Consider the following 12,119-nt stretch of genomic DNA (forward strand, 5'->3'; position numbering starts at 1 on the left):
TTTCCCTCTTAAGTATACTCCTACTGCCTTTATACTCTTCTAAGGATTCACTCAATCTATCCTTTCTATACCTTACATATGCTTCCTTCTTTTTCATAACCAAACCCTCAATTTCTTTAGTCATCCAACATTCCGTATACCTACCAGCCTTTCCTTTCACCCCAACAGGAATATACTTTCTCTGGATTCTCGTTATCTCATTTCTGAAGGCTTCCCATTTTCCAGCCTTCCCTTTACCTGCAAACATCTGCCCCCAGTCAACTTTTGAAAGTTCTTGCCTAATACCATCAAAATTTTTCTAATTTAGAATTTACACTTTTGGTCTATCCTTTTCCATCACTATTTTAAATCTAATGGAATTATGGTCGCTGGCCCCAAAGTGCTCCCTGCACTGACACCTGCCCTGCCTTATTTCCCAAGAGTAGGTCAAGTTTTGCATCTTCTCTAGTAGGTACATCCACATACTGAATCAGAAAATTTTCTTGTACACAGTTAACAAATTCCTCTCCATCTAAACTCTTAACACTATGACAGTCCCAGTCTGTTTGGAAAGTTAAAATCCCTTACCATCACCACCCTATTATTCTTACAGATAACGGAGATCTCCTTACAAATTTGTTTCTCAATTTCCCTCTGACTATTAGGGGTCTATAATACAGTCCCAATAAGGTGATCATCCCTTTCTTATTTCTCAGTTCCACCCAAATAACTTCCGTGGATGTATTTCCAGGAATATCCTCCATCACCACAGCTGTAATGCTATCCCTTATCAAAAATGCCACTCTCCTCTTCTCTTGCCTCCCTTGCTATCCTTCCTGTAGCGTTTGTATTCTGGGACATTAAGCTGACAGTCCTGTCCATCCCTGAGCCATGTCTCTGTGATTGCTATGAGTCCCATGTTCCTAACCATGCCCTGAGTTCATCTGCCTTTCCTGTTAGGCCCCTTGTATTGAAATAGATGCAGTTTAATTTTTTTAACCCTGCCTGCCCTGAATTGTTTGTTTTGTTTTGTGTTTTGTTTTGTTTTGTTTTGTTTTGTTTTGTTTGACTCACTTCTGTTCTCAACTGTACCAGTTTCAGGTTGATCTCTTTCCTCACTATCTCCCTGGATCCCACACACCACCCACACCCACCCCACCTTACTAGTTTAATTCCTCCCGAGCAGCTGTAACAAATCTCCCTGCCAGTATATTGGTCCCCTTCCAACTTAGATGCAAACCGTCCTTCTTGTACAAGTCACTTCTACCCCACAAGAGATTCCAATGGTCTAAAAATGTGAATCCTTCCCCCATACACCAGCTCCTCGGCCATGCATTCATCTGCTGTATCATCCTATTCCTGCCCTCACTAGCTCGTAGCACCGGGCATAATCCAAATATTATTACTCTCGAGGACCTCCTTTTTTAAATTCCTGCATAACTCTCTGTAATCACCCTTCAGAATCTCAACCTTTTCCCTTTGTCGTTGGTTCCAATATGTACAATGACCTCTTGCTGGCCCCTCTCCTCCTTTAGAACATTCTTCACCCTCTGAGACATCCTTGATCCTGGCACCAGGAAAGCAACACACCATTCTGGTTTTTCGCTGCTGGCCACAGAAACATCTGTCTGTACGTCTGACTGGACAGTCCCCGAACACAATTGATCTCTTGGTACCCAATGTACCCCTCGTTGCAATCGAGCCAGTCTCAATACCAGAAACTTGGCTGTTCATGCTACGTTCCCCTGAGAATCCATCACCCCCTACATTTTACAATACAGCATACTTGTTTGAAATGGGTATAGCCACAGAAGGCTCCTGCACTAGGTGCCTACCTCTCTTACCTTCCCTGGAGTTACCCCATCTTTGTGACTGTATCTGAGACTTTCCCCCTTTTTCCCTCCCCCCAATTCCTATAACTGCCATCCATCACATATTGTTGCTATTGCAAATTCCTCATTGCTTCTAACTGTCTCTCCAATTGATCCATTCGATGTGATAAGATTCGCAACCAATAGCATTTATTGCAGATATAATCCGCTGTAATCCTTGAACTCTTTTAAATTCCCACATCTGACAAGAAGCACATATCACTCGACTAAAGGCCATTTTTGCTCCTTCACATTCTACAGGCCAGAAAATAACACCGGCTTATTCCTCTACAAAACACTGCCCCAGGTTAAATTAATAGTTATGGCTTATATTTTAAGTTTAATCAAGAGACATATCTCAAAAAACATATAATCAAGAAAGAACCCACTCTACTCACAATGCACACTTTCTGGAGGTCACACTTAAAAACAATACACTTATCTGTTTCTGTGCTGTGAACTTCACCCAAACAGTTCCTCCAAGATCAGTTGTGAATTTCACTGCTTGTTAATTTTCCCAGACGCACTCTGATGTCCAGTGATACATGAATTCAAACAGCAAAGGCAGTAACTGTGCAGGTTCACTCTGGTGTCAGTTTCTTTCTCTCTCTCTCTTGCACTGACCTCACCATGTGCTTTCTTTGTCTGTTCTTCTCCCTTTTTAAAACTGCTGTTGTTTTGACCTTTTCTTTTCCAAAATTCCAAAACAATGCAACAGCATATAAAACAGTAATTGCTGCTCCTGGAATTCAAGGAAATCCCCTCCAACACCTAAAGTACCTAAATAAAGGAGCAGCTCTTACAGCCAGAAATTTTTCCCGTCCTCCATCTTGGATTACCCATTCTTCTGGTCCATTTCATTGAAAGAGGATACTGTTTCTTCTTTTAATTTGAGACGGATCCATGAGATGATTTGGTGAATTCATCTGGAAATGTCATTGTGCCTGAGTGAGGTGAACTTTTGTATCTTTATTAATGTGGTTCTTGTGGTTGTCCTTTCAACTGATATCTAAGCACTCTGACACAGCTAATATGAAACTAGATTTCTCGGATCCAAAGATGATGAGTGATAAATTGTTTGTGCTTTATAGTAGTGGCATAATATTGACAAAGCAATATGGTAAATTAGCAGGTTCCTGTTGCTAAAATTGTCCAGTTTAAACTTTTACAAATTTGACAACAGTTGGAACATTGCATGTGTATAACTGTTGGATGACTCAAGTAGTGACTTTTCAGTGTGCATTTACACTGCAAGTATATAAAGTTGATTTGAACAAAGTTCTACTTTGTACTGGCAATATGGCTCAGTGGCAGCATCCTATCCTCCAAACTCAGAAAGATTATCATGGGTTTAAAGTACATCCATGAAATTTGAATACAAAATTCTGTGCAATCCCATGGCAGCACTGCACTGTCAAAGGTGCTGCCTTGTGGATAAAATGTTAAACTGAAGCCAATCGTTCCTGGAGATGGACATAAAAGGTGCCAATTTCGAAGCAAAGCTAGGGGCACTCTCCGATATCCTTGTGAATATTTCCTCCTGACCAGCATCACCAACACTCATTTATCTGATCCTTTACCTCTTCTTTTACGCTTCTTATAATGCGACAGAGACTACACTTCAAAAGCATTGTGTATTTGCTATAAGCCTTTTAGTAAAAGTTTGTGAAAGGCATTTTGAGTTTGTTTTTTAAGCTTGCTATAGAATCATCTTAATTGGTACTTGACGTGAATTTCTAATAGCGAAAGAGATTCCACTATATTGTCACATTTCAGTCAAACTGGTTTCAGTATGTTTTGTGCTGTGTTTGGGCTCCCAGATACTCTATGTATTTAGAGAACAACACTTCTCCATTCCTATTGTTGAATATACATCCTAACTGCTTGGACTACTGTCTTAAGTAGCATAGTGAAAGTTTCGTTAAAACAAAGTAAACAGATTTTTGCAACTGGTTAACGATTAGTGATCATGATGTAAATCATTGATAAGGTATTTATATATTATCTAAGGATTTTGGGATATGATTTATGCTGAGTGTCCCATTATTTTCAACTAATAACTGACTCATTCACCAAGTTAATGTGGCTTTACCACTTGCAACTCTGGGCCTATGCAGTACTTGGGCAGTTCAGCTGGCTGCTTTTGTCACCAAGAAGCCAGTGTGCTAAACTTGGATTTATCAAATTGAAAGCATTAACCTGATGGTGCATGCGATCATGCTACTTAGTGCCAGCGGCCTGGATTCTTTTCCAACCTTGGGGGACTGCATGTAGTTTTCATGTTCTTCCCATGGGTTCCGCCTGGTGCTCCAGTTTTCTCCACAGTTCAAGGATTTGCAAGTTAAGTGGATTGTCAATGCTACACTATCCCTTAGTGTCTAGGAATATGCAGGCAAGGTGGATTCGCCATGGTAACTACGGGGTTATGGGGATAGGATGGGTTGGGTCTGGCTGGAATACTCTTTGGCAGGTCAGTGTAGACTTAATGGACTGAATGGCCTCCTTCCACACTGTAGAGGTTCTGTGAATACAGAAGAAACTGAAGTCACAATGGATCATGACCTTTAAATTTAATTTTGTTTTAATTTTTTTATTTGTTCATGGGATGTAGATGTTGCTAAGTTTGACATCTCTACTTGCTGAGAGGGCATTTAAGAGTCATCAACATTTCTGAGAGTCTGGAGCCACATGTAAGCCTGACCAGCAAAGGATAGCAGTTTTCATTCTTAAAAGGAGGACATTAAAGGGCACTAATCCATAAAGTGAACCAAATGGGTTTTTACGACATTGGCAGTGGTCACTTGGTCACCACTGGGGCAGCTTTTTATTCTATATTTTCATTAGATTCAAATTTTACTATCTGCTATAGTAGCATTTGAACCTATGTACCTACATCATTAGCCTGGGGTTTGAGATTACTAAGCCGGTGACTTTTGCCTAAAATCACTACCTCCCCATCATTGGACAAAGACAACTGTGTTTGGTCTGTGTCTTTTTATTATTAAGCACCCCTTTATGTGTAGAGTACCATTTTATTTGTCACTTCTGCCATATACAACTGATACAGTAAAAATGAGACAGTTCTCCCCCAGGACTGATGGTGCTACATTACAGCAGTGCAGATTAAGAGGGGCATGGGCCAAAAGCAGGCAACTAGAACTGATTTAGTTTGGGTAAACCTGGTCGGTGTAGATGAGATGGACCAAAGGGTCTGCTTCCAGTCATGGAGTCATAGAGATGTGCAGCATGGAAACAGACCCTTCGGTCTAACCCGTCCATGCCGACCAAATATCAACCCAATCTAGTCCCACCTGCCAGCACTCAGCACTTCCTCCAAACCTTTCCTATTCGTATACCCATCCAAATGCCGCTTAAATGTTGCAATTGTACCACTTCCACTGGCAGCTCATTCCATACACATACCACTCTCTGCGTGGAAAAAGTTGCCCCTTAGGTCTCTCCTTCATCTTTCCCCTCTCGCCCTAAACCTGTGCCCTCTAGTTCTGGACTCCCCGACCCCAGGGAAAAGACTTTGCCTATTTACCCAGTCCGTGCCCCTCATAATTTTGTAAACCTCAATAAGGTCACCCCTCAGCCTCCGATGCTCTGGAAAAACAGCCCCAGCCTGTTCAGCCTCTCCCTATAGCTCAAATCCTCCAACCCTGGCAACATCCTTGTAAATCTTTTCTGAACCCTTTCATGTTTCACAACATCTTTCCATTAGGAAGGAGAGCAGAATTGCACGCAATATTCCAACAGTNNNTCCTGTTCCCTAGATGCTGCCTGACCTGCTGTGCTTTTCCAGCAACACATTTCCATCTCTGATCTCCAGCATCTGCAGACCTCACTTTTTCTCCTGTACTCCATACTCTGACGAATAAAGGAAAGCATACCAAACACCACCTTCACTATCCTATCTACCTGTGACTCCACTTACAAGCAGCCATGAACCTGCACTCCAAAGTATCTTTGTTCAGCAACGCTCCCGAGGACCTTACCATTTAAGTGTATAAATCCGGCTAAGATTTGCTTTCCCAAAATGCAGCACCTCACATTTATCTGAATTAAACTCCATCTGCCACTTCTCAGCCCATTGGCCCAACTGGTCAAGATCCTGTTGTGACATGCTGTTGTGATCTGAGGTGACCTTTTTTGCTGTTCACTACACCTCCGATTTTGATGTAATCGACAAACATACGAGCTGTACCTCTTATTATCACGTAATATATGAATCTATGACTGCATAACTTGTAATTATGTGAACAAAACAGGTGAAGATAATATTTGGTTTGACAAGATTAATATTTTTGACATGGATTATTGTAGTTGTTTTCGTCCTTTAAAGCACGAACTTCAACGAAAACTCAATTTTCTACACTCTAATAACCATTATGTAATATAATTCAAAATATAAGGTTAAAGAAATATGTAAATCTGTGTATTGAATTGTTAAGTGAAGATATTGTTTATCCACCAAATTTCATATAACTAGGGGGCTCTAGATCTTGATTCTGTTGTAAAAATACAGCAAACAAACTGACCCAGATTTTACGGTTGAAAATAATGGTAAGACTGGATTCAGCACTTTGTCTCTGCTTACTGTCTATGAGAGAAAGTATCCAGCAATTTTCCTTTTGGAATTTAACTCTAAGCAAACAAAGCTACTTCAGTGTAGTACTTCAGTGTTCATGTCCTTTGTACTTTGGTGAATCTTCTAATCCACCTCCTTTTTGGCCTCCTCTGGATTATTGAAGCCTAACTGTCGGATACTACGTTGATCTTTAGGTCTAAGGGTCAAGTAACACAGACATGTAGTAACACATATAAATCGTTTCTGCAAATAGATGTATTTTAATTGGTTTATTCATGATCTATCTTCACAACACTGTCAAAATTAGGATGGAATTTTTAAAAATTGCCCAATTATAAAAGTGGTGTGTTTTTTTTTAAAATAGCTTTTCTGAGTTCAAGGAAGTCTGCACTAAACTAGTAAATAGTTGTAGTGATCTGTAATCATTTAAAGAACTTTTCAGAACCTCCAGTTTATTGATTTTAAAATGAGTAAAGTCAGATTGTGGCAATGACATAACTCTACGAAGAAGCCTGTCTGCCAGCTAACTTTATGATGATTGTCTGTGTACTGTCCGTGAGGATAAACATATGTTCCATCTCTTTATTCTGGTTGACTGAACCTGGACTTTTGATGTAAGAACATTCATACCAGCTCCCTAAGTAAGGCATGTCAAACAATGCCGCCTTATTCTTTGTCTTCCTTCGGATACAGTTGTTGCTTTCCCTGAAAACCCTTGGTGCTATATATCTGAAGTCAGCTGAATTTGTCATCCTATTATGAAGTCATTTTGAGCATATTAATTTCATATTTGATAGCAAATTAATAATCTCACAACAAATTGAGTTACCTGTTTGCAGTGTAATGGTACATCATGTAAACTATGCTGCTAAGGAGAAAAACATTTCCCATTATGTTACATTCCTAATGAATGTTTGTTTGTTTCTTTTTTCTTAATTTATTCTTGTAAATATTTTCTTCTATGCCAGTGCATAAGCTATGATATCAGCCAAACTTGGATTATCCAAATATTGAAATTGCAAATTATCTAACAAAGAACATACACTTTGTAATCAAACTGACTATTGTCTAGTCCACGTGAAGCTTTGAGATTCAAGTCTGCTCCTGAGCAAAGCCAACACAAGAGTCCCTTCTTCGAATAGCCCACTGTGGTCCTGTTGATCTCCAATTCACTTCAATAAAAGTAGCTTGTAAATGTTGAGCTGTATAATGCTTCTGGAACCACTATGGAAGGGAGTACCTTTTTAATATAAACAACTTTTCTTTTGTTTTTATTGGCAAGAGTTTATTTTTAACAGAAATTAGCTAATTCATTTAGTGTCTTGATGTGCATCATCTGTATATCAGCGCAAAGAAGTTCTATGAACATGATGTTGAAGTAATGGTGGTATATTGTCAGTGTGCTAAATGACATATAAGTGGTGGTGTTCCCTCAGCATTGCTGCTTTTTCCCTTCTGCATTGACCTCTACCTTGAGAAGAAAGAGGTGCTTTTGAGGAAAATATATTGTTACTGTTCTGATTCAGTATATGAATGTACCTACCAGAGAAGGTGCAAAACCTGACCCCCTACTCTTGGGAAATAAGGCAGGGCAGGCGACTGAAGTGTCGGTGGGGGAGCACTTTGGGGCCAGCGACCATAATTCTACTAGTTTTAAAATAGTGATTGAAAAAGAGAGATCAGATCTAAAAGCTGAAGTTCTAAATTGGAAAAAGGCCAACTTTGACGGTATTAGACAAGAACTTTGAAAAACTGATTGGGGGCAGATGTTCGCAGGGAAAAATACGGCTGGAAAATGGGAAGCCTTCAGAAATGAGATAACGAGAGTCCAGAGACAGTATATTCCTGTAGGGTGAAAGGAAAGACTGGTAGGTATACAGAATGCTGGATGACTAAAGAAATTGAGGGTTTGGTTAAGAAAAGGAAGGAAGCATTTGTCAAATATAGACAGGGTAGATTGAGTGAATCCTTGGAGTATAAAGGCAGTAAGAGTATACTTAAGAGAGAAATCAGGAGGGCAAAAAGGGGACATGAGATAGCTTTGGCAAATAGGGTTAAGGAGAATCCAAAGGGTTTTTACAAATACATTAAAGACAAAAGGGTAACTAGGGAGAGAATAGGGCCCCTCAAAGATCAGCAAGGCAGCCTTTGTATGGAGCCAAAGGAGATGGGGGAGATACTAAATAAATATTTTGAATCTGTGGGAAAGGACATGGAAGATATAGAATGTAGCAAAATAGACGGTGACATCTTGAAAAATGTCCATATTACAGAGGAGGCAGTACTGGCTGTCTTGAAATGCATAAAAATGGATAAATCCCCAGGACCTGCTCAGGTGTAGCCTAGAACTCTGTGGGAAGCTAAGGAAGTGATTGTTGGACCTCTTGCTAAGATATTTGTATCATCGATAGTCACAGGTAAGATGCCAGAAGACTGGAGGTTGGCTAACGTAGTGCCACTATTTAAGAAGGGTGGTAAGGACAAGACAGGGAACTATAGACCAGTGAGCCTGACATCTGTGTTGGGCAAGCTTTTGGAGGGAAACCTGAGGGACAGGATGTACATGTATTTGGAAAGGCAAGGATTGATTAGGGATAGACCACATGGCTTTGTGCGTGGGAACTAATGTCTCACAAACTTGCTTGAGTTATTTGAGGAAGTAACAAAGAGGATTGATGAGGCAGAGCAGTAGATGTGATCTATGTGGACTTCAGTAAGGTGTTCGACAAGATTCCCCATGGGAGACTGGTTAGCAAGGTTATATCTCACGGAATACAGGGAGAACTAGCCATTTGGATACAGAACTGGCTCAAAGGTAGAAGACAGAAGGTAGTGGTGAAGGGTTCTTTTTCAGACTGGAGGCCTGTGACCATTGGAGTGCCACAAGGATCGGTGCTGGGTCCACTACTTTTCTTCATTTATATAAATCATTTGGATGTGAACTTAAGAGGTATAGTTAGTAAGTTTGCAGCTGACACCAAAATTGGAGGTGTAGTGGACAGCGAAGAAGCTTACCTCTGATTTACAATGGGGTCTTGATCAGATGGGCCAATGGGCCGAGGAGTGGCAGATGGAGTTTAATTTAGATAAATGTGAGGTGCTGCATTTTGGGAAAGCAAATCTTAGCAGGATTTATACAATTAATGGTAAAGTCCTCGGGAGTGTTGCTGAACAAAGAGACCTTGGAGTGCAGGTTCATAGCTCCTTGGAAGTAGAGTCGCATTGGATAGTGAAGAAGACATTTGGTATGCTTTCCTTATTGGTCAGAGTATTGCATACAGGAGTTGGGAGGTTATGTTGCGGCTGTACAGAGCATTGATTTGGCCACTGTTGGAATATTGCATGCAATTCTGGTCTCCTTCCAATCGGAAGGATGTTGTGAAATTTGAAAGGGTTCAGAAAAGATTTACAAGGATGTTACCAGGACTGGAGGATTTAAAATCGAGGGAGAAGTTAAATGGGCTAGGGCTGTTTCCCTTGGAGTATCGGAGGCTGAGGGTCTGTTTCTGTGCTGTACATCTCGATGACTGGCTTCAGTTTTCCTAATACTTGGTTGGCGGCACGGTGGCACAGTGGTTAGCACTGCTGCCTCACAGCGTCAGAGACACGGGTTCAATTCCTGCCTCAGGCGACTGACTGTGTGGAGTTTGCACGTTCTCTCCGTGTCTGCGTGGGTTTCCTCCGGGTGCTCCGGTTTCCTCCCACAGTCCAAAGATGTGCAGGTCAGGTGAATTGGCCATGCTAAATTGCCCGTAGTGTTAGGTAAGGTGTAAATGTAGGGGTATGGGTGGATTGTGCTTCGGCGGGGCGGTGTGGACTTGTTGGGCCGAAGGGCCTGTTTCCACACTGTGCGTAATCTAATCTAATTTACAATGTCTTTGATCCCCATCATAACCTTAATTCCATAGTCACTGATTTCATTCCTCTCCTGGGTCACTGAGCCTAAACTAGCCTTTTCCCCAACCTCACAGATGAGGTGCCGGAAGACTGGAGGCTGGTTAAGGTGGTGCCACTATTTAAGAAGAGTGGTAAGGAAAAGCCAGGAAACTAAAGACCAGTGAGCCTAACATCAGTGGTGGGCCAGTTGTTGGAGGGAATCCTGACAGTCAGGATTTATGTATTTGGAGAGGCAAGGACTGATCAGGGATAGTCAGCATGGCTTTGTGTATGAAATCATGTCTCACGGACTTGATTGAGTTTTTTAAAGTAGCAACAAGGACGATTGAGAGTCGAGCAGTAGACTTCATGGGAGACTGGTTAGCAAGGTTAGATCTCATGGAATACAGGGAGAACTAGTCATTTGGATGCAGAACTGCTCAAAGGAAGAAGATAGAGGGTGGTGGTGGAGGATTGCTTTGCAGACTGGAGACCTGTGGCCAGTGGTGTGCCACAAGGATCAGTACTGGGAGCAATGCTTTTTGTCATTTATATACATGATTTGGATGTGATCATAAGAGGTACAGTTTAAGTTTGCAGATGACATCAAAATTTGGAGGTGTAGTGAACAGCAAAGAAGGTAACTTCCGATTACAATGGGATCTTGATTGGATGGGCTAATGGGCTGACAATTGGCATATGGAGATGCTGCATTTTGGAAAATCAAATCAGAGCAGGGATTATACGTTTAGTGGGAAGGTCCTAGGGAGTGTTTCTGAACAAAGAGACCTTGGAGTGCAAGTTCATAGCTCGTTGAAAGTGGACTCACAGGTCAATAGGATAGTGAAGAAGGCATTTGGTATGCTTTCCTTTATTGGTTAGAGCATTGAATATAGGAGTTGGGAGGTCATGTTGCGATTGTACGGGACATTGGTTTGGCCACTTTGGAATATTATGTGCAATTCTGGTGGTCTTCCTATTGAAAGGATGGTGTGAAACTTGTAAGAGTTCAGAAAAGATTTATAAGCATGTTGCCAGTGTTGGAGGAGTTGAACAGGGAGAGGTTGAATACTCTGGTGCTGTTTTCCCTGCGTCTTAGACTGAAGGGTGACCTAATAGAGGTTTATAAAATCATGAGGGGCATAGATTGGATAAATAGCCAAGGTCTTTTTCCTGGGGTAGGAGAAATTCCAAACTAGAGGGCATAGGTTTAGGGTGAGAGTGGAAAGATATAAAAGGGACTCAAGGGGCAACTTTTTCATGCAGAGGGCAGTGTGTGTATGTGGAATCAGCTACCAGAGGAAGTAATAGAGGCTGGTTCAATTATAGCATTTAAAAGGCATCTGGATGGGTATATGAATAGGAAGAGTTTAAAGTGATATGAGCCAAGTGCTAGCAAATGGGACTAGATTGGGTTTAGATATCTGGTCGGCATGGACAAGTTGGACTGAAGGGTCTGTTTCTATGCTGTACATCTCTATGACTCGAAGTATTAGGAAAACTGAAGCCAATATCTTTGATCCCCATCATAACCTTCATTCCATAGTCGCTGATTTCATTTCTCTCCTGGGTCACTAAGCCTAAACTAGCCTTTTCCCCAACCTTAGCTCCTGTTTGAGTACAAACGGAATTTCGATTCTGTTTTCATCACCTGTTTTTCACCACTGTGACATTGACCATCTCTACCTCTGTTTTCATTCACCTGTTGATTTCCTTTTTCCATGTCTTAATTTCCTCAAGATACAATTCTTCTGAGGCTCTTGTGACTAGCCTAAAATTTTCTAACCTTCAGAAACTTAAGG

General features: G+C 41.1%; 1 protein-coding gene across 3 annotated transcripts in view; it reads left to right on the forward strand.

The window, feature by feature from the left end:
- slc12a4 (solute carrier family 12 member 4) overlaps window positions 1-12,119 on the forward strand; it is a 165,176-nt gene that overhangs the window by 13,775 nt on the left and 139,282 nt on the right. The window lies entirely within an intron of this gene.

Source organism: Chiloscyllium plagiosum, chromosome 17 (genome assembly GCF_004010195.1).
Source record: "Chiloscyllium plagiosum isolate BGI_BamShark_2017 chromosome 17, ASM401019v2, whole genome shotgun sequence".
Classification (NCBI taxonomy): Eukaryota; Metazoa; Chordata; class Chondrichthyes; order Orectolobiformes; family Hemiscylliidae; genus Chiloscyllium; species Chiloscyllium plagiosum.